General features: G+C 40.0%; 1 long non-coding RNA gene across 1 annotated transcript; it reads right to left on the bottom strand.

The window, feature by feature from the left end:
* Positions 1–1,660: 1,660 nt before the first annotated feature.
* LOC134295475 (uncharacterized) lies at positions 1,661–26,697 on the bottom strand. The gene is made up of 2 exons (XR_010002067.1): positions 26,533–26,697; positions 1,661–2,047 (listed from the first exon to the last, which is right to left on the bottom strand). It is a non-coding gene; the product is annotated as an uncharacterized LOC134295475 (long non-coding RNA).
* Between the last annotated feature and the right edge of the window lie 33 nt (positions 26,698–26,730).

Here is a 26,730-nt window from a genome sequence, read left to right on the forward strand (position 1 = left end):
TCATGCCCTTAGTGCTAGATGTAACCTGGAGCCATCCATTAGACTATGTACAAAGTTGATTCTAAGTTTTTCTAACCTCACTACAATTTATGTCTTAAGATTGCAAAGAGGTGTAGATTTTGGCTTCAATAGCAACTTTCCCTGGTTCCTGACTTTGGGGGATCTCATGAAGAGTTTAGGAAAACTTGAAATTTTGCACTTTATCCTGTGACATTTGGACAAATAAAGGTATTGCTCTTTTATGAGTGTGTTGCTTGCTACAGAGCTCTATAGAAAAAAAAAAAGACTGAATTTATTTATTTATTTATTTATTTATTGTACCTCTCTTCTTCCCCAGGGGAGAATTAAAATTTACAGATGATAAAGCAATTTATTTTAAAATAGGTATATCTTTATTTCTGTAATTTAGAGTTATTCTTACTCTAACAGATCCCTCAATGCATTTTCTGTTTGGCCTGTGTTTTCTGTTTTCCCTTAATTTCTTCCTTTCTGTGCTTGCAACAATAATTTTTACAACACATGTTGAAGGGAAAAAAAACCTTAATTTTTCAATAAGTGTATTTTAAAAATAGATATTTATCTTTGATTTTGTTTACGCAAGAAGCTTGGCAGCCTATTTTGGGAAATACAAGCAAAGCTATAATTTTGAATCATATTCCTTCCCATATGGTATTAATATATTTCTGTCTTGCATTCATGCAATGCAGCAACAGATGTCGAGCATTTCTGTTTTTTAATAGGCCTCTGATCTGATAAGGGTCCTTTTCAGGAACCAGCAGCAATATGGTTCTTAAACTGCAGCACATTTACAAGATTGTCTCTTCTGAGGTTTATTCTGCTAATTTTGTTCCTTTTCCAAATAGAATTAATTTTGTTCTGTAGTGAAAACAAGAGAAGGAATCTTACAGAGTTTAGGCATTCTCAAGCTTTAAAAGATTATATTAAACTAGATTTTGGAGTTCAGTTGTGACCTATATCCACTAGTCTAATTGCAGCAGCTTTGTAACCATTCACAGATGTACTATTGAATGTCCTCAGGGTTATTTTTCAGCAATCTATTCTTAGGGCACCAAATTTTCTATCAGGAACAAGCAATTGCTTAAAAGCCATTTGTGATGGAATACTTTTAGTTTAAAGGTTTTGCAGTGAAGCGTCTTTTCAGAGCCTGGGACAAGCAAGTTGTAAGTAATGTCACTGTAGTGGGTTACTCTTCTTGGGAAACTTCTACACTGTAGAATTAATGCAGTTTAACTACCATGGCTCAATGCTATGGAATCATGAGTTGTATTTTTACAGAGTTTTTGCTTTCTTTATCAATAGTGTGGGAGCTTCACCAAACCATGGTTTCACCAAACATATGTATAGATTCATATATTGCAATTACTGTATTGGGCTTCATTATATGAATCTGCACTGACCATATAATGCAGTTTCAAACTACATTATATGGCAGCATAAATGGGGGCTATGACTCCCATTCCCTAGCATTGAACCATAGCAGTTAAACTCATGTCAAACTGCATTAATTCTACAATATAAATGCACCCTTGGTAGTAAGGGTAGAAAAAAGTTATAAGGAATATAATGGGTGGAAACAATATTGTTGTGAATCATAACACTGTTTACACATTTTTCAAGATGCTTTTAAAGGGCCTGTCAATTCATTTTAAAGCATTTTTATATCAATCAAAACTTTATATGGTCCAAAGACCCAATTTGCTCAGTGGTAAAAGGTGCACAACTGCAAACAGATTCATAAACTGATAAGAACAATTAAACGCAGGACAACATGCAATACAAGATGGCATACGTTATCCAGCTGTATATGATCGGTGTAGATGGGACCTAAGCCGGGAAGTAGGCAAAAAGGCTGTCAACAGGATTGGAAGCCCAGTCAGTACCTTTTTTCATCCTATACATTTCACATGTGTAAGAGTCCCTCTGGCCACTTGCAGCCTCTTCTCATTGCAGTCCCATAGAAGACAAGTCCTTTTGTTCAGGAGACTCCACAGCTGATCTTCTGGAATGGATTTTCAAGGCCCATTGACTGCAGAGGAACAATAATATTGATTTCATGATCTTCCAAGTTGGCATAAATAGCATATGTAGATCATTGGGAAGAGGAAGCAGATTTCAGATATCACTGAAGGGCCACTTACTTGCTTTGTTATTTTTTATGGCCAGGGATGGAGAGGAACTTTCTACCTCATGTGACAAAATCACCTTGCTGACCCTGGGAACTGTGCAATTTGATGGATGGGTTGTGGAGGGTGTCATTTGCAGCGTTCCCTTAGGCAGTGCCTGGGGTAGGAGTGATTGACCCTTTTCAGCAGCAATGGGATTCAGGTGATGAAGACTTCTCCTTTTGTTCATGCTACAACAGGATTAAGCAAAGGGTCTTTTTTTCAAAGAGATGAAATCCTCACTGTCAATATGAATGAGAAGCAATGTTGAAGGCATCCTATATACCTGCTACATCATATTTTTAATATACAATATATCAAAAGTAGTGATGAGAAGAAAAAAAAATGGACCCCATCAATGTTCTTTTCTCCTCCTTCACAAATATAAAGCATTAACCACTTGGGGAGACTGTATAATGAAATAACCAGACAGTTACAGATTGTGATGTTAGGAAAAGCCCAGATTTCTTCCTATCGTCCCACCCTCCTACCCCCAGAAAAGGATTAACAAAACATTAAACAATAATACTAGGCAGATAATTATATCAGCCTGCTTTACCTTGCTGCAAATGGCAATCAAATAGAATCTACACTTGCTACGTTTATATGTTGATGCGCAAAATCCTATTTGCCTTCATTAACAAACGCTTAGGGCTAATTTCTCAGCTGAGATCATACTTTTATCCATTCTTCATGCTGTGCTTTCATCAGTGTTACACTTTGATTTGAAAACACTCATAGATGGCAGGGCCGTGGTGTGGCTGCTTTGATTCTGTTTGATTGAGTGCCTTAATTAGGTCATCCCCCCAAAAGTGTGTTTTAATAACCTATGTCATTACCAAGCAAGGAGGTGAGGTTTGAATTCTGCTGTAAGGATGATTCTCCTGCCTCAGACATCTGTTCAGAAACTTAACATGGCAATATACTCGCTGAATTGCATGAGCAAATTTGATTAGTTGGAACTTCTGGGAATATTTTACAGCTGATTAACCCAGGGACCTTATCGTTAAATATTGGCATTGTATGGATTGACCAAAATCCAAGTGAATGTCAGATATTAAAGGCTATAATTGCAAGTTAACTAGAAGATGAAGGAGGCTTAATCTAATGATGACTAGGGTAAAATATTGCTAGAATTACCACATTAACGTGACTAAGCCAGCTAATTAATATGGTTATCTTATACAAAGCCAATTTGGCAGAATTTCATCATAGATTAATTTTGGTTTATTCAAGACTTCTCTTGAAACTATTTTTTTCTTTTTAGCTTGGTCTGATGATAATATTGTCGCTTGGATTTTTTCTGCCTAGTGTTAGAAAACATGTTAGAAGGTTACCTCAACCTTACAAGTGTGTGATTTCTTTGTAAAGGAAATATAAATAACAAGGCATGTGGCCAATTTATTGATACCTTTTCAACTCTACCAATAGGACCCTAAAGTGCCATACAGTTTTAAAGTGGCATCATGGTGTAATAGAGTACATATGGAGATCCTAAAATGAAAGGTTGCTTTGGAGAACAATTAATAATGACACCTCGAAAAATAATTAAGTGGTGAAAAGAAATGTGGCAATTCTCAGTGGGGAACTTTTCATTTCACATAAGATTGACTAATGTGACTAGAGAGTAGCAGACTCAGCTTTTATGTTAGGAAGCAATCCCTCTACACTTGGCTATTTCCGAATGGGATTGTGAAATGATTTATTACAATTCTGCTTAGATGTAGAATACTTGCTTTCCAGCTTCATTAGAATCGATGCAAAATCAAAATGAAAACATAACAAGAGTGTTGCTTCTCATGTGCAAATATCTTTGTGACGATTATCTAGGAATAAGAAAGGAATAAAGTAGCCTCCTAGTGTCAGAGATAAAATGTGAATAACATCTGAATCATTGTGATCATGATCATTTAGAAAACGGAATCTTTACTATCTTATATTTCAAATTCAGCCCTCAGTTCACCCTTTATCACCAGCTTACTAACTTTTCCTTTCTTTTTTGTCTTTGTCTAATATTGAAGTTGAATAGGAATTTGTGAAAATTGGAGGCTGGTGATCACTGCCTTTGTGATATTAAAATGATTTTCATAAAATATTTAGAAATCTGCCAACCAATGCCTATAGGTTAATTTTGGAGACCCCTAAAGTTCTCTTGTGGATTGGTTGGGGGCAGAAAGAGATGTGTGCTTCACTTGTATGTGTTAGTATTCATTTTAAAATTAGAATTTATCTTTTCTTCTGATCACCCAGTAGTTACAGTATGAAAAGGAATTTTGTAGCATTTTTGGACTGAGAGAAAGAAAATGATAGTATTGTTATAAGCTGTATTTGACTTGAAAGTTCATAAAGACAAGTTCATGCCACCAACCTCTTTCTCTCATTTAGCCTTAAAGCTGCAGCCAGATCTCTTTTCATACAGATCTAGACTAACATGGGGATGTCTTTGGATTCTACCAAAAGTTACAGGTTTAGATTCTTTAACTTATTTCTATTTACTGCCTTAGTTTCGTGGATATTGCTGTTTTGGGTAGACTGACAGGATCCCACTGCTGTAGGTATTCTACAGATGCCAACATCAAGAAAATACACTTCTTTGAAATACAGCCGGCTTATATGATTAAATGCTGTATATGTAGTTTGAACACTGAACCAGGACTACAGGAGAGCAGGGTTTGAATCGTTCATTAGTCACAGAAACAGAATGGACAAGTTGCATTCTCTCTATTTAAGAAGAAGGCAATGGCAAACCTCCTCTGAATGAATCCTAGTCATCATAAACTGGAGTTGCCTTGAAGGTACATAAAGACATCAAGCCCATGCTTATGTTCTATATGTTTCCCCATTTGCTCCTTATTTTTCCTTCTTGTTAGGCAATCATACTTTTAAAAATCCTATTAATGCTTTTTTTGATGTATAAATTACCATTGGTACTTTTACTCCTCCCATTCATGGCATCCACCAGTGCCACAGGGTAGAGATTACTTTTGTTCCTCTTCTGCAGGTAACTTGGTGTATGTGTGTGTGTTGGGGGGAGAAGGTACACAAAAGGAGAAAAAACTGGGGGGAAATTATGTGTTAACAGAAATATGCTTGTGTGACATTTTCCCCTCATGTTTCTCGTGTCTAACAGGCATAGCATAATAAGTTAAAGTTTAAATTGTATAATTATATTTATTTCTGTCACTTGTTTTGATATGTTATACCTCACATACAAATTAGCTGATATTGATACTAACATTGTAGCACTGTTCTTGCTTGTCTTGCCACTCCACCATGCACCAAGACTACACTTCTGTCTAATGCAATGCCATTTGTTTTCAATTCCCAGCAAATGTTTGTACAGAAATGTTGAATAGACATGGTATATATGTGAAAGATAAAATTTTGAGTGTTTAAGGAATATAACATTTTAAAATTTCTGAAAAGAATTTCAAGGGGAAGGTAGGAATTTAAATTCAAACAGATTTGAAAGGTTACTCTGGACATCAAAATCCAGAACTGTTTGTTTTCATCTTTCACACACAGATTTTTAAAAAATGAAATGTTTGAAAAATGTACTAATTTTCAAGTATACCCTTCCACAAAGATCTATAGCCCATGCTGGGTGTGGGAATCTGGGACCGGAAGTTCCCAAGCATTTTAAGCCTGATAGGCAGAAGAAACAAAATTGATAGGCAGAAGAAACAAAACATGACAGATTCCCCAATTGTATTATAATTACCACAATTATAATTTGCTCATAATAAAGTGCCTGGTCTCTTATTCTTTTTTTAATAAACATTTGACCAATGTAACTTCAGTCTTGGTTTCTTCCCTCTACACTTCCCCATATGCTCTAACATACTGCATAGTAGCATAATATCATGAGTATGTACATGGAATTCAATCCCACTATGATCAAGGTGGCATGTTCCAAGAAAGTGTGTAGAACTTTATAGTTGAATGTGCAGGTCCTACCTGATGAAAAGCCTCACTGAAACAGTGGGTTTATTTGATGTAGCTCCTTTAACAAAGTCCAGTGCTCAATACCATGAATTAGTGAATGCAAAACAGGGCTAAAGGTGTTCTCAATCTACACTGCAAATGATCCTGTCTGATAGAGACATGGCTAAAAACATATGGCAAACATATGTTGGGCAACATTAGTCAAACTGCTCATCATGGCAGGCTATGGACAGTAATGATAAAGCATGCTGAAACATCTTTTCCTTCGAACACTAGGTCTCAATGTTATATTACAAATGGCTTTTTATAGTGTCTTGAATTTCAAAAGTATATTATAATGTGTGTATCTGCATGTGTGTGAGATAGGAAAATAGAGACTGTAAAAACCTATGGCTTAGTAATAGGGCATGAGTCAGTTTCCAGGAAGATTTGTCTAACAATATGGGCTAGCATGTTTCAAAAGGAAGTGCAGTTCCATAATAGGGTAGACTGTCTTTTCTGAGCACTCCATTCTCCCCTACTGGACTTGAGAAATATCAAAGCAAAGTGGGGGTGCAAGTGCGGGAAGTTGTATGCAAATGGAATTTGTACCGTTGCAGAGCAACATTATAAATTATTCGGCATATCTGTACAGTAGTACAGATATAGTATATATAGTAGTATATATGTACTTTTTCTGATTTTGGACTGTGTGAACTAACATGAAATGGCCTCAACTCTCATTTCAAATGAATGATTTTGGGGCGGGGGAGCACTGGATGTATATGAACACTGGACATGATCCAGAAGAAACCTGAGCCTATACACTTCCAGAAAATACATGCACACATGATGCTTTCTTGGGATTTCACAACATTGGCCCAAAGCCAATATACATGGAAGACAGTGAGCCCAGATGACTGCTGGACACCCAAGATACCTGTAAATTCTATATGTATACATATATTTTAATTGCGACTCCCATGCACAACAATTTCTCTGTTTCATGCTGAAAGGCTGGCCTGTTGTAATGTAGCCTCTTAATCCCCAAGCATCACTTGTTACCAATAAACCATTTTTCCATACTAAGTTCTTTATGAATGTTTTAATCTCATGCTGACAAAAGCACCTGCACCATTCCACACTTCTCTCCAGCATAATGTTCCATTGAGTTCAGTTACAATTTTCAACATATCATTCACTACATCAAAAATCAAAATCCAGTACAGGAGAGAATACTTCTGGAACATGGCCACACAGCCTGAAAGACATAAAACAACCAAGTACTGTTTGTTTTCATCTTTCACATACAAAAATTTTCAAAGCATAAAATGTTTGAGAAATGTTTTAATTTTCAAGTATACCCTTCCACAAAGGTCTATTTGGACTTTTTATCTGGTCTAGTTTGGCCTGGAATGCTTTGGAGACCACCCATTTGGAATCAAGTCAAAATCAGAATCTAGGTTTAAGTCATGCAACGCTTTGTATACCTACCGATTTGTTAAAATGGGGCAGTCAAAAATGGTTATAATTGCAGGATGTTTGTAAATATAACAACCCTTTTCAAGCTGAGAATAAGTTTTTATTGACATAGGTAATAAATATAATGCTGCACTACCACTTTTACAGGAACTCTGATATTAAACATTTGGCATATCACAAAGAAAAACATGAAGTATTGAAGTCTGTTGCCTGGTATTGTAAGGAACTGAAACTGGTTTGTTGTCTTGAGTGCTAGTTTTGGAAGAACAAATATAAATAAAGATAATGAAAAATGCCTCTATATTCCACTTCTTAAAAACGCATCACTTTTCCTGAAACACTTTACTACTAAACAAATGGGAAAAAGAACTTCAATTAAATGACATATAGTTGTAGGTGACACGCTTTGATACTGATACATAGTATAGATAGTAAACATAGTAAAGTTTTTATAACGTATTTTAACAGTTTTAATTGATTGTATGTAGCATTTTGATTTATAATTGTATTTTAGGCATTAAATTTTCCAACTGTTGTAAGCCGCCCTGAGTCCCTCCGGGTGAGAAGGGCGGGATAGAAATGCTGGAAATAATAATAATAATAATAATAATAATAATAATAATAATAATAATAATAATAATAAATAGATGCATCCAAGTATAGATAAACACAATGCATCCAGTACTGAGATAATTCTTATATTACCTTTTGCTCCTTTTCTTAGTCTGTAGCATCATTTCTAATTTAAAAGAAGCTCTTTGTGGAAGAGGGACAAATACGAAGTGTGGAAAACTATTCTAAATGTTTCTGCTTTCCATTTTGTGATTTTAAGTTCATTGTCAATTTTTTGTTTTGTTCTCCTTATACCATTTGTTTGTTTTTCTAAAAAAAAATACTAAATAATTGACTATCTTTATCTACAGTAAGAACTGTATCGGTGAATTGCACCAGACAATGCTAATTAACGGGATAAGAAGATCACAAAAAAAAGGACAGTGACAGCAGAATGACTATTACTAATTTATTTGTCTTTTTTCAATTCACTTAGAAATATCTTTGGGAGTACAGCACGTCAGCCTTGTCAGACATTACACTGTAGCTGTCAGCATTTTGACTGATGTAGAAGCACTACCTGCTCTTGTTTGCCCTTCCTTTCACTTGAGTGCACACAGGTAAGACAGCTTGTTGGTAATTTTTATTTAATGCTTTCAGTATCTGTGGCTGCTTCTTTTTATTGAGAGTTCTGACAATAAGAAATTCCATTCCCTAAGATTTCCAAGATTTCAACTGCAAGCACTTCACCACTTAAAGAAGGTTTTCCTCTGGGATTAGAACACTCTTTACATTCTTCTCCGGTGCCTTGTGATCTCAGAGACAGCAGTTTAGGTTGTTTGATTTAGTGGGGAAAGAAAAGCACAGTTCTGGAAAAGTGGTGGCGAAGGGAGAAAAGTAGGAAAGATTAAAGGGGAAATAATTTGGTAATTCTTAAGGTTCACAATTGTTTTGAAGGAGTACCACTCCCACAATCCCACAGATAGCTTGTAATTTTCCAAGCTTTGGAATGGTTTCATCTGTTTAAAAATACCTTTTTCTACAGCAGTGGTTCTCAACCTGTGAGTCCCCAGATGTTTTGGCCTTCAACTCCCAGAAATCCTAACAGCTGGTAAACTGATTGGAGTTTCTGGGTGTTGTAGGCCAAAACACCTGGGGAGCCACAGGTTCAGAACCACTGCTCTACAGGCTCAAAGAACCATACTGGAGGTGTGAGGTTTGTAATTTATGAAGTTCACTCTTCTACTCTATGCAGGAAACCAAAGCTAGAACATCTTCATCAGTTGAGTACCAAGCCTACACTTGAGATGTCCAGCAAGCTCCTGTTTTCACCCTATAAGGCATCTGACTTCTTGGTAAACTGTGAGAATTTTGAAGTAGTTTCTACAATACTTAATTGAAACCTACCCTTCTGAAGCTCCCTAGATGTCATTCTGTCTCTCCACACTTTTATCCAACAACTACTCACTGTTGTGTGGGACAAAGAGTGGAGGGCAATTGCCACATTGCACCATGATGTGTCTGATTTCCAGTCAGGCATATGCAGAATAGTTTTAATGTCCCTTATTAATCTTTTTATCTGCAGACTATGCCCCGGTGGCACAGTATATTAAAGCACTGAGCTGCTGAACTTGCGGACTGAAAGGTTGCAGGTTTGAATCCGGCAAGCGGAGTGAGCACCTGCTGTTAGCCCCAGCTTCTGCCAACCTAGCAGTTCGAAAATATGCAAATGTGAGTAGATCAATAGGTACCGTTCCAGTGGGAAGGTAACGGTGCTCTATGCAGTCATGCCAACCACACAACCTATGGACAACGCCGGCTCTTCGGCTTAGAAATGGAGATGAGCACCAACCCCTAGAGTCGGACACAACTAGATTTAATGTCAGGGGAAAACCTTTACCTTTACCTATGCATTAGGAATTGGAAGAATATTCAAACACTGGTTTAAAATGTTTATCAATTGTAATGACTATCCTTTTAAGTTGTTTGAATACTTACTGCTTAATATTTTGATGGTTTGAATATTTTTACTGCAATTTTTTAATTATGTTTTATATTCAACTATTTTGGTAACTAACATGAGCGTTCTTTTTCTTATAGTAGAAAGGTGGGTTGCAAATGCTATTGCTAGTTTGAAAATGGGAGAGGACTCCTTTACTGATTAAGTAGAAGAGGGAGTTTGAGCAGGTTTGACTGGTCGTGTACAGGGCCGGCCGGAGATATTTTTAAATGTTAAGCGGGGGTGCTAAAAAGTGCCCCCGCCACCGGCCCCGCCTCCCACGCCCTGGCCCCGCCCAGAATGCCCTGGCCCCGCCTCCCACGCCGCGACCAGGAAGTAAGGGCCAAATGGCCTATCTGTGCTGTGCGCATGCGCACTGCCAGATAGGCCATTTTGCCCTTAGTTTGTCGACTAAGGGCAAAATGGCATATCTGTTTTTAGCGGTTTGGCGCGGGCGCGGGGATTGAAGCCCCGCGCGGCCGCGCCAACACCGGAGGCGTCGGTGGCGCTACGGGCCGCTGTCGACGCCTCGACAGCGCCCCTAGCGGCCAGCGCCTGAGGCGGCTGCGTCAGCGGCCTCGTATAATCAACCGGCCCTGGTCGTGTAGCAGATTAACAAGCCCACATCTTCTGAAATGTCTTCTTCTACACAACCATTAAAAGCACAAGACTGTTTCCAGTTTGCACTCTGACAAAAGTAGGCAGAATTTTAATAACAAAAAATGAAAGAAAAACCTTCATCACATCCAGGAAAAGATTTCAAAAAGTTTGTGAACAATTAACATTTGGGGAGGAGTTTAGTTTTATTCAGAAGAGAAGGACCCGTTTTGAATGATTCTGTTGAAATGTGTTGGGAGTTATTTGGTTGGTGCCATCAACACATGTCACTGGGATTTTCACAGTGTGCCATGTTGATACTCAGTAAAATAGATGTGATTGTCTCAACTGATTTATCAACACATGTTTTTAATGCTTTTCCATATATACAAGTGTCTTCCATGTAGAAAAATTATACCATCTAAAGTGGCCCCCAATACTGTCAGTACACAGCCTTTGACTTTGGTTATGATTCTTGAGCAGAACACTTATTTTGACTACATAGATTATAATAATACCCAAATACCTGGAAAGTATAAGGAATGATGAAATTAGCAATGACAGGTGTAATGAAGTAACCACCATCGTCCTGCCTTTTCTCCTGGAACTGCCCTGCTTTTTCATATCATGTTCCAGTAGCCAAAAACGTTATTTTCATTTCTGAAATACTAAGTCTTTTTTAAAAACAAGTAATAAAATACATATTTATAAGATTAATATAATTATGCTAGCTATTTAAGAATTGCTCAAGACATAATATCATAGAAAATTGTAAACATCCTGTGTTCTTAGCACAAGCATATGCCACACATTATTTAGATGATGACAAATATGAGCAAACAGAAAAGATGCGATTGAAGTTTACTTTTGCTCCAGATAAAAAGGCTGGCCCTTCCAGAATGTAAAAAGACATTAATTCTTGTCATGACCACATTTCTGTGTCATTTGCGTCAGCCTTGCTACACAACAATAATGATTCCCCACCCACATGTACTTGCCATTTTTATCTCACATTTTAACCTCATAAATATGCTGAAGTAACTGTCATAATGATGGCATCTAAGATAGAAAAAATCTGAGCAAATCAAAATTTCTTATAGGGATTTATTGTTGTTTATTCGTTCAGTTGCTTCTGACTCTTCGTGACCTCATGGACCAGCCCACACCAGAGCCCCCTGTCGGCCATCACCACCTCCAGCTCCTTCAAGGGATTTATTATTCATTCTCAAATCAAAAAATGGGGCTCTCTTCAGGAAGAATAAAAGACCAGCAACAATCTTATGACTTTTCCTCCAAGAATTGTAACATACCAAAGTATGTTCCATATTTATGGTTCCTGGACACCACAATGTAATATCTCTATCCCGGCATTTTGTTTTATTTCTTTATATTTAGCCATTATTTCACATGATTCCACATATGAAATGTCAAACCTTGCTAAAATATGGAGAACAGTGATGTTTTAAAATCTGTGCCCAGCCTATTTGACTCCCTCAGAGCTTCTACAGTAATGAAAATCAACAAACAATTCCATGAAAGGCAGTGACTTGTGACTTCCTTGAGTACAGATGGCTATAAGGGTAAATGTACGCAAATATACTGCTTATGCAACAGACAGTGAAGTTGAGGGATTACAATGCACTGGACAGTCTGGGTTCTTGTTGTTTACTGCCAACAACTAGACTTTGACTTATAATATCCCTATGAAATAACGGCCTGTAAGTCCCCCTATTATCAACAGTCCTCCTCAGGCTCAAAACTTGCATACTCATGGCCATGTATTCATTGATTGCATCCATCTATAATGTGTTCTCCCTCTTTTTCTTCTATTTTCCGGGGCAATATTGTTTTTTCTAGTGAGTCTTATATTTTCATGATACATCCAAAGCAATACAGACTCAGTTAATTACCTTGGCTTCTATTTATTTATTTATTTATTTATTTGCAATTTATATCCCGCCCTTCTCACCCGAGGGGACTCAGGGCAGCTTACAAAAATTGGCAAAATTTAATGCCCAAAATACAATCATAAAAACAAAACAATAACAGATCTGTTAATAACATTGTTAAAACACATTATAAAACCTTAAAAACATATATATATAATTAATTCCATTCGTCCGAGATCCTCATTCTACATCCTTAAATCAGTCCATGTCAACTTTGCCATTTACTCATCAAAAGCTTGGCCGCATAACCATGTTTTCACAGCCCTTTTGAATCCCAGCAGGGTAGGAGCCTGTTGGATATCTCCAGGGAGGGCGTTCCACAGCCGGGGAGCCACCACCGAGAAGGCCCTGTCCCTCATTCCCACCAGCCGCGCCTGTGAGACAGGTGGGACCGAGAGCAGGGCCTCTCCAGATGATCTTAGTGATCTTACTGGTTCATAGGAGGAGATACGTTCAGACAAGTAGATTGGGCCAGAACCGTTTAGGGCTTTATAGGTCAAGACCAGCACTTTGAATTGGGCTCGGTAGCATATCGGCAGCCAGTGGAGCTGGCTTAGCAGGGGGGTTGTGCGCTCCCTGTAAGCTGCCCCAATTATTAATCTGGCTGCTGCCCGTTGTACTAGTTGGAGCTTCCGGGCCGTCTTCAAAGGCAACCCCACGTAGAGCGCGTTGCAGTAGTCCAAACGAGCTGTAACCAGAGCGTGGACCACCATGGCCAAGTCAGACCTCCCAAGGAACGGGCGCAGCTGGTGCACAAGTCTGAGTTGTGCGAAGGCTCCCCTGGCCACCGCCGAGACCTGGGGCTCCAGGCTCAGCGATGAGTCCAGGAGAACCCCCAGACTGCGAACTTGTGTCTTCAGGGGGAGTGCGACCCCGTCCAGCACAGGCTGTAACCCTATTCCCTGTTCAGCCCTGCGACTGACCAGGAGGACCTCTGTCTTGTCTGGATTCAATTTCAATTTGTTAGCCCTCATCCAGTCCGACACAGCGGCCAAACACCGGTTCAGGACCTGAACAGCCTCCTTCGTGACAGGTGGGAAGGAGTGACAGAGCTGGACATCATCTGCGTACAGATGACACCACTCCCCGAAATTCCGGATGATCTCTCCCAACGGCTTTATGTAGATGTTAAACAACATGGGAGACAATACAGAGCCCTGCGGGACCCCACAAGACAAGGGTTGTGGGGCCGAGCAGGTGTCCCCCAATGACACCATCTGGGAACGACCCTCCAGAAAGGACCGGAGCCACTGCAAAGCAGTACCCCCGAGCCCCATCCCGGCAAGGCGCCCCAGAAGGATACCGTGGTCAATGGTATCGAAGGCTGCTGAGAGGTCCAGCAGAACCAGCAGGGACACACTCCCCCTGTCCAGTTCCCAGTTCTAGGAAGAATTCAAGCTTGATTTGCTCAAGGACCTATTTTTTGTCTTTTTGGTAGTTCATGGCACCCACAGAGCTCTTGTTCAGTGCCATATTTCAAACGAGATGATCATCTTCCTATGAACTTCCTTCACTGTCCAGCTTCCACAACCATACATATAAATTGGAAATATGATGTACAGTCCTCACTTTCGTGTTCAATTATATATTTTTACATTTCAGGATCTTACTTCGTTCCTTCAAAGTTGTCCTTCATCCAGTCTTCTGGTTTCTTGACTACAGTCTCTATTCTGATTAACGACTTAGCCACTGTATGAAAAATCTTTAATTATCACAATGTTTTCATTATCTGCATTAAAGTTATGTAACTTTGTTTTGCTTTGTTTTTAATGTTCATTGTAAATTTGCCTTTGCACTTTCTTCAGTAATCTAAATCTTGGCTATTTTTTGCTAGTAGTCTGGTGTCATCTGCATATGTTAAATTGATATTCCTCCCATTTTCATGCTTCTTATCTCTAATCTTCTTTTACATATATTCAGTAAACAAGTTGAACAGATAGGACAGCAATATGCACGGACATGCTAGATCCAGGCCCACTCAGAGGCATATTTGTCATCTCCTTGAAAAGATAAGTATAGAGAATTTACTTTCAAAAATATAGAATTTAGGGGATTTTTCAGAATTGCCAAAATTGCAGAGGCTTTGATTTCATTTGCCACCAGAATTATGGAAGGATTTGAACTTGCTACCTCTACTAATGCTTTATGTGAGACACTTTATGTGGGGAAAAACAAGAAGTTGTTGTTTATTTGTATTTTGAACAGTAATGAAGCGGTTTCAATAACATTGAACAGTAATGATGCGTAGTGGTTTCAATAACAAGTTAGGCTCTTCTCTTAGAAAGGATGATTCAATATCTTGAATTCTGTGGAAATATGTTCCTTCACCAAGGAAACACAAATAGGACAATTTAAACTTTTAAATCCACTTCTCCTGGGATTTATCACCAACACTCTAGACTATAGAGTCACAATATAGTTCTAAGCCCTTCCTTTTCCTGAAGGCTTTTAACTATATTCCTCAAAGAGGTATTAAAAAAAAAACACATTCCCCAAAACGTATATCTATCTCCACATTTCCAAAATTAATTCTCTAACTGACTGAATTTCAAACTGAACTCCACTCTAATCTGGCTGCATAGCTCCAACTGTCATTTTGGCTCTGCTCATCACCAATTGCTAAGCAACTTCTCCTCATTTGCATCAGCCAATCAGACTGCACTTACAGTAATGGCTGCCTGATCGCTCCTCCCCCTTGCTCTGCACACCAGCCCTGAAAGGCAGGCCACTCACCAAGATAGGCAAGATCTGTTACAATCAACAAGTAGGCAAAATTATTAATAACTGCTTCACCAAATCCTCCTTTTCCTCTGTTTAAAAACATTTCCAGGGTCCCTATTTTGAACATTGAAGGAGATACTTGCAAATGGTGACTTAATTGTGTTTCAGCTGGGAGGCAATGGTGCATGCAGGTGTGCCATGAAGTCTAAATTCAACCAATAAAGACACTAAAGCAAAGACAGATGAAAATCTGGAGTTCAAACCATGGCAGTGTCCCTTGTTGTAAACTATCCTAAACTGCAATGCAGTTCAAGAAGGTAATTCTCTAGAGTCCAGGAATGACTGTATTGACGATATAACTGTTATTCTGTTTGAAACTGACCTTATAACCAGCATTTTTCAGTCAGGCTGGCCATCAGCCAGGTTTTGCCTATCGTTTTGGATTTTATTTTTAGTGTTTACAACATTGATCCATATCCCAAAATGCAGTATATGTAATAGGCTTGTCCCGGGGGCATTATAATTTCATGTCTTTTTATTAGGATAACTTTTTGGATTACACTTTTCAGCATGGAATCAGCCCACCCAGCTGAAATTACAGTAGGCACACCTCTTACGAGACCAACTTCCATTATGTTTAGAGCTAGAATGACAAGTTCCTGCTGAGAGGAGCTTAAGCATGCCTCTAATTTATACATTGGACAATGGACTGAGACCAATTTTATTGTTCAGTTTTATTACCTGAGCACAAACTTTCACACTGGAATAAGAGAATGGCAGTCACATATTTTTTAAATGAAGGGTCTGGTTTCTTTCCTTTATTCATTTGATGCATTTGATTCATGGCAGAGATATAAATTTTCAGTTACATTTTTGCAGTTGAACCAATTCAGTAAGACATCTTCCAAAATTGTCCTCAAATTTTATACACATTTAACAGTTTATACTTCTGAAATTATTTTTGCATTTTTTCAAATAATGTATACACTTGAATTTGGCTTAAAACTTCCAATAGTAGAGAAGTGTCACAAAATGACGAGAGAAACTTAAAGGAAAATTTGCAGCTCTGTGCTTCAGCAATGCAAGAGGTGCATTGTTGGCCAAGATATATTTCATATTATTGTAATTTAAGATAGAATTTGTAACTCCGATTAAATCATTATTATAACATTTATTATTCAATATAAATTTATTTACTTAATTTAATAATCACCATAGATGCTGTTAGTTGTTGAGAGGTATATACATATTTGGAGGAGCAACATGCATATATATTGACTGGAATGTTGTATTGTCAGAATTAATCAAAACATTATTTAATCATATTTATTAATCGTACAGAATTTAGTGGAGAAGGATTTGCAAAGCTCATTCATCGCTACGGGTGTGGCTTTTAACTGCATATGGTAAATGTTTTCTCCTATACTTTGTTCATTTTTAATTCCAAAACGTGATTTACTTTGTGGATAACCCTCGTATTTTTGAGGGAAAATAGGCTCATGCTTCTAGCTTTGCACAGCACACACACAGAAGCCAGAAGAAAATAGGAGTGAGAGAGTCAAAGAGGTGAACTAACAAGAAGTAAAAGTATAGTAAATAAGAAGGGCTTTTTTTGTTTTTGTTTTTTTTGGTTTTTTTTGTGGGAAGGCTGCTGAACTTGTTCAGGGGTGTGCGACACACAAGCCAGAAGGTAGGGCTGGGAAGGGAATAGCAGAGAGACTGAGAGTCAAAGAGGTAAATGGGGCTTTTTTATTTTGGGGGAGAGGGGGAGGAACTTAAGCTGCTGGTGCAGGGCAGAGTACAGAAGCCAAAAGGTAGGGCTGGGGAGATTTTACCCATGACCTCAAGGGAGTCAGGCTATTCTCTAAACCTATTACAAGCTCAGTCAACTTAAAGCAAAGAAAAAGCCCCCCCAAAAAAACATTTAAACTAACACCAGATATATATAAAAAACCTTTTAAAACTCACAGCCCCAAATATCATAGAATCATAGAATCATAGAATCATAGAATAGTAGAGTTGGAAGAGACCTCAAGGGCCATCTAGTCCAACCCCCCGCTAAGAAGCAGGAAATCGCATTCAAAGCACCCCCGACAGATGGCCATCCAGCCTCTGCTTAAAAGCTTCCAAAGAAGGTGCCTCCACCACATTCCGGGGGAGAGAGTTCCACTGCCGAACAGCCCTCACAGTGAGGAAGTTCTTCCTGATGTTCAGGTGGAATCTCCTTTCCTGTAGTTTGAAGCCATTGTTCCGTGTCCTAGTCTGCAGGGCAGCAGAAAATAAGCTTGCTCCCTCCTCCCTATGACTTCCCCTCACATATTTGTACATGGCTATCATGTCTCCTCTCAGCCTTCTCTTCTGCAGGCTAAACATGCCCAGCTCTTTAAGCCTCTCCTCATAGGGCTTGTTCTCCAGACCCTTAATCATTTTAGTTGCCCTCCTCTGGACGCTTTCCAGCTTGTCAGCATCTCCCTTCATCTGCGGTGCCCAAAACTGGACACAGTATTCCAGGTGTGGTCTGACCAAGGCAGAATAGAGGGGGAGCATGACTTCCCTGGATCTAGACGTTATTCCCCTATTGATGCAGGCCAAAATCCCATTGGCTTTTTTAGCTGCCGCATCACATTGTAGGCTCATGTTTAACTTGTTGTCCACGAGGACTCCAAGATCTTTTTCGCACACACTGCTGTCAAGCCAGGCGTCCCCCATTCTGTATCTTTGATTTCCATTTTTTCTGCCGAAGTGAAGTATTTTGCATTTGTCCCTGTTGAACTTCATTTTGTTAGTTTCGGCCCATCTCTCTAGTCTGTCAAGATCGTTTTGAATTCTGCTCCTGTCTTCTGGAGTGTTAGCTATCCCTCCGAGTTTGGTGTCATCTGCAAACTTGATGATCGTGCCTTCTAACCCTTCGTCTAAGTCGTTATTAAAGATGTTGAACAGAACCGGGCCCAGGACGGAGCCCTGCGGCACTCCACTTGTCACTTCTTTCCATGATGAAGACGACGCATTGGTGAGCACCCTTTGGGTTCGTTCGCTTAGCCAATTACAGATCCACCTAACCGTAGTTTTGTCTAGCCCACATTTTACTAGTTTGTTTGCCAGAAGGTCGTGGGGGACTTTGTCGAAGGCCTTACTGAAATCTAGATATGCTACATCCACGGCATTCCCTGTATCGACCCAACTCGTAACTCTATCGAAAAAAGAGATCAGATTAGTCTGGCATGACTTGTTTTTGGTAAATCCGTGTTGACTATTAGCAATGACCGCATTTGTTTCTAAGTGTTTGCAGACCACTTCCTTAATGATCTTTTCCAGAATCTTGCCTGGTATTGATGTGAGGCTGACCGGACGGTAATTGTTTGGGTTGTTCTTTTTTCCCTTCTTGAAGATAGGGACCACATTCGCCCTCCTCCAATCTGCTGGGACTTCTCCTGTTCTCCAAGAACTCTCGAAGATAATTGCCAGTGGTTCTGAAATAACTTCCGCTAGTTCCTTCAGTACTCTTGGGTGTAGCTGATCTGGCCCTGGCGACTTGAATTCGTTTAGAGTGGCCAGGTGTTCCTGGACAACTTGTTTCCCTATTTGGGGTTGGATTTCCCCCAATCCTTCGTCCATTCCATGTTGCTGAGGTTGAAGATGGCTTTCTTTTTGTGAGAAGACCGAGGCAAAGAAGGCATTAAGCAGTTCTGCCTTTTCCCTATCCCCTGTCACCATCACCCCATCTACTCCTTGCAGTGGCCCTATCGCCTCCTTTTTCTTCCTTTTTCTACCAACATAAGCAAAAAAACCTTTTTTGTTGTTTTTTATGTCCCTGGCAAGCCTGAGCTCATTTTGCGCTTTAGCCTTGCGAACCTTTTCCCTACAGGAGTTGGCTATACGTTTGAATTCTTCTTTGGTGATTTCTCCCCTTTTCCACTTCTTGTGCATGTCACTTTTGAGCTTTAGCTCAGTTAGAAGTTCTTTGGACATCCATTCTGGCTTCTTTGCACTTGTCTTATTTTTCTTCTTTGTTGGCACTGTTTGCATTTGCGCCTTGAGTATTTCACTTTTGAAAAACTCCCATCCATGCTTAACTCCCTTGTTTTTTAATATCGGCGTCCATGGAATGCCGCTCAGTAATTCCTTCATTTTTTGGAAGTCAGCTCTCTTAAAGTCCAGAATGCGTGTTTGACTTGTCTTAGTTTCAGCATTCCTTTGTATTGCAAACTGCAGGAGCACATGGTCACTTGCCCCTAAAGATCCAACCACTTCAACTGTATTGATCAGGTCTTCCACATTTGTTAAGATTAGATCAAGAGTTGCTGATCCCCTTGTTGCCTCTTCTACCTTCTGGACCATAAAATTATCTGCAAGGCAAGTGAGGAATTTGTTGGACTTTGTACTCTTGGCTGAGTTTGTTTTCCAGCAGATATCGGGATAATTGAAATCGCCCATGACTACTATATCTCTTCTTTGTGCCTGTTTGGTCAGCTGTTGACAGAAGGCTTCATCAAGTCCTTCATCCTGACTCGGAGGTCTGTAGTAGACACCCACGACAAGATCTTTTTGAGTCCCGGTTCCCTTGATTCTTATCCAGATGCTTTCAAGCTGGTTTCCCGGATTACAGTCTTGCATTTCTTCTGCAACGTAACTGTTTTTGACATATAAAGCTACTCCCCCTCCTCTCCCCTTTGTTCTATTTCTGTGAAAGAGGTTATAGCCCTCAATGGTTAAATTCCAGTGATGGGAGTCATCCCACCAGGTTTCAGTGATGCCTATGACATCGTATGTGTGGTGCTGTGCTAGGAGTTGGAGTTCGTCTTGCTTATTTCCCATGCTCTGAGCATTAGTGTAAAGACATGTAAGCCCCTGTGACCTCCCCTCGAACTGTTTATTTGGGATTATTGTGCTCTCTGTACTTGGTCCTTGCTGTGTTTGTGCAGCCCTCCTTTTAGCCTTTCGGCGGTTCCCTGTGGTCGTGGGTAATATAGTGTTCGCCAGGCTGTTGTTCCCCTCCCCCAGTGGATTTAGTTTAAAGTGCGCCTGATGAGGTTTGTGAGTCTGTGTGCAAAAAGATGTTTTCCTACTTGTGTGAGATGCACCCCATCGCTTGCCAGTAGTCCATCCTCTTGGAAGAGTAGACCATGGTCAAGGAAGCCAAAATGCTCCTCTTGACACCATTTTCTGAGCCAGTTATTGACCTGTACTATTTTTCCGGCCCTTGTAGAGCCATGTCCTACAACGGGGAGGAGGGATGAAAAGATCACATGTACATTATACAGTTTTAGCTTTGTTCCCAGAGCTCGAAAATCATTTGTGATCTTTTGAAAAGTATGCCTAGCGGTGTCATTGGTACCTACATGAATCAACATAAGGTGGGGAGGGTGATGGGGCTTTAGGAGCCTGCTGAGCCTCTGAGTGATATGGTGTATTTTTGCCCCCGGGAGGCAGCATGTTTCTCGAGCCATCCCATCCGGTCTGGAAATGATGGCTTCCGTTCCTCTAAGGAGGGAGTCACCTACTACCAAGACCTGTTTCCTTTGAGGATAGACAGGGTCCCTTTTGTGCAAGACAGTGTGTATGTCCCCTGAAGAGTGTTCCTGTTGAAGTGAATCATGTAGGTGTAAAGTGTTGTCCTCCTCCTCAACATCCCCAGTGCATTCATCAATGACAATCCATTGAGATACATCCGAGAGCCCATTACTCTCCCAAGGATGTTCCTGTTGCTCCTGGTCTATGATTGGGGATGGAGCATTTGCATGATTACATAAGTGTGACTGTGGTGATGCACTGTCCCTGTCAGGGCTATCCCCTGCGCATTGATCCAGGATGGTCCACTGAGTGGTATCTAAGAAACTGTGGTCCTCCACAAGATGTGTTTCCTGATTGTATGTTAATGATGTAAGAATTTCAAATCTGTTGTGTAAATGCAGCTGAGCAGAGGAGTTATGTGGAGGCTGCCTGGTCCTGCGTCTCCTTCTATGGGTGACCTCCTTCCAAGCCTGAGGGTTGTCTACCTTTGAGTTGATCTCCCCATAAGGTTCCTGATCATGGTCTTGGTGGTGTTGGTGTGATGCAGGCTGCTGATCTACAGCGGCGTGTTGTGCAGTGTCCAATAAGAGCTCGAGTGCCTGAATGTCCTTAAGGGTCTTAATACGGTGCTCGAGCTGTTGGATCCTCTGCTCCATCAGAGTCATCTGTTTGCATTTGGAGCAGATGTAGTTGTCTAGTTTTTGTGTGAAAAAGCGGAACATGCGACAGCTGGTGCATGTGATGGGAATGTTTTGCTTTTGTTGCATCTCTTGGTGAGCGTGGTGGCCAAGTGGGATCTTTGTACAGTTAAGTAATATGCACGCACTTTATGTGCAGACTGCAACAAACCACGTCTTTGTGTATTTGTTTATGTTGCTTTGTTTCCTGTATGTACTGCAAAGGATAGTTAGTAAAGGTGCCTGCGACACTGGCAAATAAAGCTTTCCCAGAAACTCAATTAACAGGGGACAATGCCTGCTGTCAATCAACTTAAGTACCTGGCTCTCTTTCAACACACAGTCACACAACAGTTAGACTTTGACCACAGGAGCCAAGCCCAAACTCAGTTTAAAATCTTAGCCAAATCTTAGCCAAATCCTACCTGAAGCCAGGGAGCAAAAATGTCCTCCTGCTTCCTCTGCTTCTGCGAGAACCAACTGCCCTTCTGGGATCAGGCTCTGGCAGAAACTCACACTGGCAAATAAAGCTTTCCCAGAAACTCAATTAACAGGGGACAATGCCTGCTGTCAATCAACTTAAGTACCTGGCTCTCTTTCAACACACAGTCACAAAACAGTTAGACTTTGACCACAGGAGCCAAGCCCAAACTCAGTTTAAAATCTTAGCCAAATCTTAGCCAAATCCTACCTGAAGCCAGGGAGCAAAAATGTCCTCCTGCTTCCTCTGCTTCTGCGAGAACCAACTGCCCTTCTGGGATCAGGCTCTGGCAGAAACTCACACTGGCAAATAAAGCTTTCCCAGAAACTCAATTAACAGGGGACAATGCCTGCTGTCAATCAACTTAAGTACCTGGCTCTCTTTCAACACACAGTCACACAACAGTTAGACTTTGACCACAGGAGCCAAGCCCAAACTCAGTTTAAAATCTTAGCCAAATCTTAGCCAAATCCTACCTGAAGCCAGGGAGCAAAAATGTCCTCCTGCTTCCTCTGCTTCTGCGAGAACCAACTGCCCTTCTGGGATCAGGCTCTGGCAGAAACTCACACTGGCAAATAAAGCTTTCCCAGAAACTCAATTAACAGGGGACAATGCCTGCTGTCAATCAACTTAAGTACCTGGCTCTCTTTCAACACACAGTCACACAACAGTTAGACTTTGACCACAGGAGCCAAGCCCAAACTCAGTTTAAAATCTTAGCCAAATCTTAGCCAAATCCTACCTGAAGCCAGGGAGCAAAAATGTCCTCCTGCTTCCTCTGCTTCTGCGAGAACCAACTGCCCTTCTGGGATCAGGCTCTGGCAGAAACTCACACTGGCAAATAAAGCTTTCCCAGAAACTCAATTAACAGGGGACAATGCCTGCTGTCAATCAACTTAAGTACCTGGCTCTCTTTCAACACACAGTCACACAACAGTTAGACTTTGACCATAGGAGCCAAGCCCAAACTCAGTTTAAAATCTTAGCCAAATCTTAGCCAAATCCTACCTGAAGCCAGGGAGCAAAAATGTCCTCCTGCTTCCTCTGCTTCTGCGAGAACCAACTGCCCTTCTGGGATCAGGCTCTGGCAGAAACTCACACTGGCAAATAAAGCTTTCCCAGAAACTCAATTAACAGGGGACAATGCCTGCTGTCAATCAACTTAAGTACCTGGCTCTCTTTCAACACACAGTCACACAACAGTTAGACTTTGACCACAGGAGCCAAGCCCAAACTCAGTTTAAAATCTTAGCCAAATCTTAGCCAAATCCTACCTGAAGCCAGGGAGCAACAATATGTGCCCACCCACTCCTCCCTAGTAAAATAAAAGGACTGAAAGATGATTAACTAAGCAAATTTATTAATGTAGAAGAAAAGGAATTCCCAGAAAGTGATCCCTATTCCCTAAACACTAAGCAGTAATGGCACTAAGACACACGGAGCTAGCTAGCATGATCTCTCCATCTCAAACGCCATGGCACCACAGAAAAATGGCAGAGCTCACCCTAGTATATATAGAACAGTTTTGCAAAAAAACACGTGATTCACTTTCGTTTTCTGATTGGCTTTGGCAAGGCTGGGTGGGGGACCCATGCACAATGGCTGCTCTTCTCACATGGTGGCTGCTCTTCTCATGTATCAGCTGAATGCAACCAGGTACAGCCGAAGATTGGCTACCACGTGCTTCATTATTACCAGTCTCTGGCTGCCCCCGCCTGTCCTGTTTCCAGGGATTTGTCTGCCAATTCAACTAAATCCTCCAAATACGGAATACCGATCCAATATCGTGCATACCTCTAATATATATACAGACATGTGCATACAGACAGACACACATTTATTCACACCACTATTGTAGTATAGAACTACAGTAACTCTCGATTAATAAGCTTTGGGGAGAGCATTATCAGCTATCACTATACAAAACAAACTCAAACATCTATTGATTAAGTTTTTAAAACTTTATGAGCTTTAGAAATGACGGTTTTGGAAACTGAATGTCATTATTCTTCTATGACCCATCAGCCATTTAATTTTTCACTTCAGAACAGCTGACAGTTTTCTGTATGTAAAGGGTTTTTTTTTTATTGTTGACTGAAGGCCTCTAAATGCTAAAACATTTGTAAGGAGGAGGAAAACTCTTTACAGTCATGACAACAGAGATAAAAAGATGAGATGCTTCAGCTGAAATCATTCAATGACATGATGAAGACTTTTAAAATGATACTTTAATTCATTGTGATTACTTTTATTAAAGTGCATTTCTTGTCATGTTAGTGCTTCTGAACTGTGCTGAAATGACATGTGTAAATGGAAAATACCTATGCAGCAAGTAGAATAGGAGAAACAAAATAAAATGCCTGAACTTTTGGAAAAAGAATGAACTTTTCTGAAAGGGAAGACATAAGCAGACATAGACAAAGTGATACTGGAGTGTTGTGTGGTTTCCAGGCTGTATGGCCATGTTCTTGCAACATTTTCTCCTGATGTTTCACTTGCATCTGTGGCTGGCATCTTCAGAGGACCTGATCTATATACAGACAGACCCAATGTGTTAATGGTTCTGTATATAGAAATGGGAAGAATGCAAAATGTTTTTCAACGTAGAAGTGATGCTCATGGAGCATTTCTGCTTAGTTAATCAGCTCATGGGGAAAACTCCATGAAGAGAAGGAACAGAACTGCAGCACTTCATATTGTCTCAAAGTTCATTCAACTTCCACATTTAGTAGATATTGGAAGATGTTTCACACAAGTACAGCAAACTATATGTAGAATACCTTCCAACATTCAACCCCAGTATAAATGCTGGTAAATAAAGTTACTATAAAAGGAATAATGCATATAGTATATCATTAATATGTTTTGAAAACCTAATTTACATTAGGAATCAGTTAATTTGCTAGTTGTAGTGCTTTAATATCATATCTATGTTTCGATGTATCTGCACAGAAGATGCCTACACATGAACTAGTCTGGAATGTGTGGTGAGCAATTCCTCATTATTACAAAGCTTTCATACTGTTTCTTTCTGCTTATGTAACCAACTCACACACACACACAAATAAATTGATTTTCAGTATTTTTCAACATAATCTCATAGATTAATTACATTTTAAGTAAAACCCAATGGTATGAAATATTAAATGTATAACAGAAGAAGTATCTGCAGATTTTTGGAAAATATTTACTCAGATCTATTTTGCATACTTCCACAGAGGGATTTGAATTAATTTAGAATAATCCCTGAGTTGTGGTTTCTTCGGTGTGTAAATTCTCTTACTAGAACTGTGTATAAAGTAATGGCAGCATTGTTTGTCAATGTCCTCCAGTGATTGTTAGCAGTGGATTCTTGCGCATATTGTTCCAGACAAAAAATTAGTATTTTGCATTAGCAGAGGATAATTAGGCAATAAGATACAAAAGCGAGTGGGGTTATCATGAGATAAACACACACATGGGGCGTTATGAGGCACAGCCAAGTATCTGTAATCCCCCAAGGGTGTGATTATCTCATGATAACCACACACACTGGAGTTGTCTTATTGCTATTATAAAATATCTTTATTATAGGAAGAAATGTGCATTTTTGTGCTGGAAGAAGATGGAGCGGGCAATTTAGAATGCAGAGCAGCCTTTTCAGCAGAGCTGTGTGTGTGGTTTACATAGATTAATCTATCCCCTTGGAAGGTTTTCTCAGCCAAAAAAATTCCCTAAATCTAAACAATAATAATCTATGGTGGTTACATGGAGAAAGCCAGAATATTTGGAAAATTCCCACCTTGGCTACTTTACTGTTCAGTTCATTGCCAGCATGCATGCACAAACATTTCATGTGTGTGTGTATATTGAAATCGAACAATTTCTCCAATGTCATTACAATTCAAAAATCCACAATAATTTTATAATATTCTTTTTACATTCTGCACATGTTGGTTCACATCAGGGAGTCAAAGTGGTGGTCAGTATAGTGGTTTGGGGTAAAGGACCAGTTATCACAGAAGAGGGCAAATGAAAAAGAAGACTGGTATATACTGTTCAAAAAGGTCAAGAGTGGGGAGCAGAATGATAATTGCCAACAAGAAGATTACTACTAAATGTCCAAAAGTGCCCAGCACATCTGGTGACCTCACAGATTTATATTTACATCAGGTGCATTTGGGACAGTTGTGTTGAGCTTACTAAGCTGTCTTTCCACTAAATGATGGTAATCAGTAAAGCTAGAAACCTCCCCTCACTTACTATCTGTACCTCACTTGATTGGCTGCCACCAATTGCTGGCATTTCCTTTTTACTTTGTGGAATTTGCTTTCTACATATGCTTAAAGGAAAGGTTAAGTGTATTCAACAGCATGCATGGAGGCAAGGAAACAGAGTAGACCAAGTATGTACATGATAAAATTATAACAGTCAAAGTTGCATTAAGTGACATTATTGGACATGCAGGGCAAATCACCTTTGTGCATCATGTGGATTCACCCTTGCCAGGCCCAGTTCTTCATTGAGTCCCATGAAGTTGCCGCTTCAGGCGCAGCCCTTCCTGGGCACACTCGAAGTAGCGGCGGGCAGCTGTGGCAGCGACCATTGGGTCGCTCGCTGCGGAACAAGGAAGTATTTTGTATTCTCATGAGATTTCATGAGATCTCGTGAGATC

This window comes from Anolis carolinensis, chromosome 1 (assembly GCF_035594765.1).
Source record: "Anolis carolinensis isolate JA03-04 chromosome 1, rAnoCar3.1.pri, whole genome shotgun sequence".
NCBI classification, from domain to species: domain Eukaryota; kingdom Metazoa; phylum Chordata; class Lepidosauria; order Squamata; family Dactyloidae; genus Anolis; species Anolis carolinensis.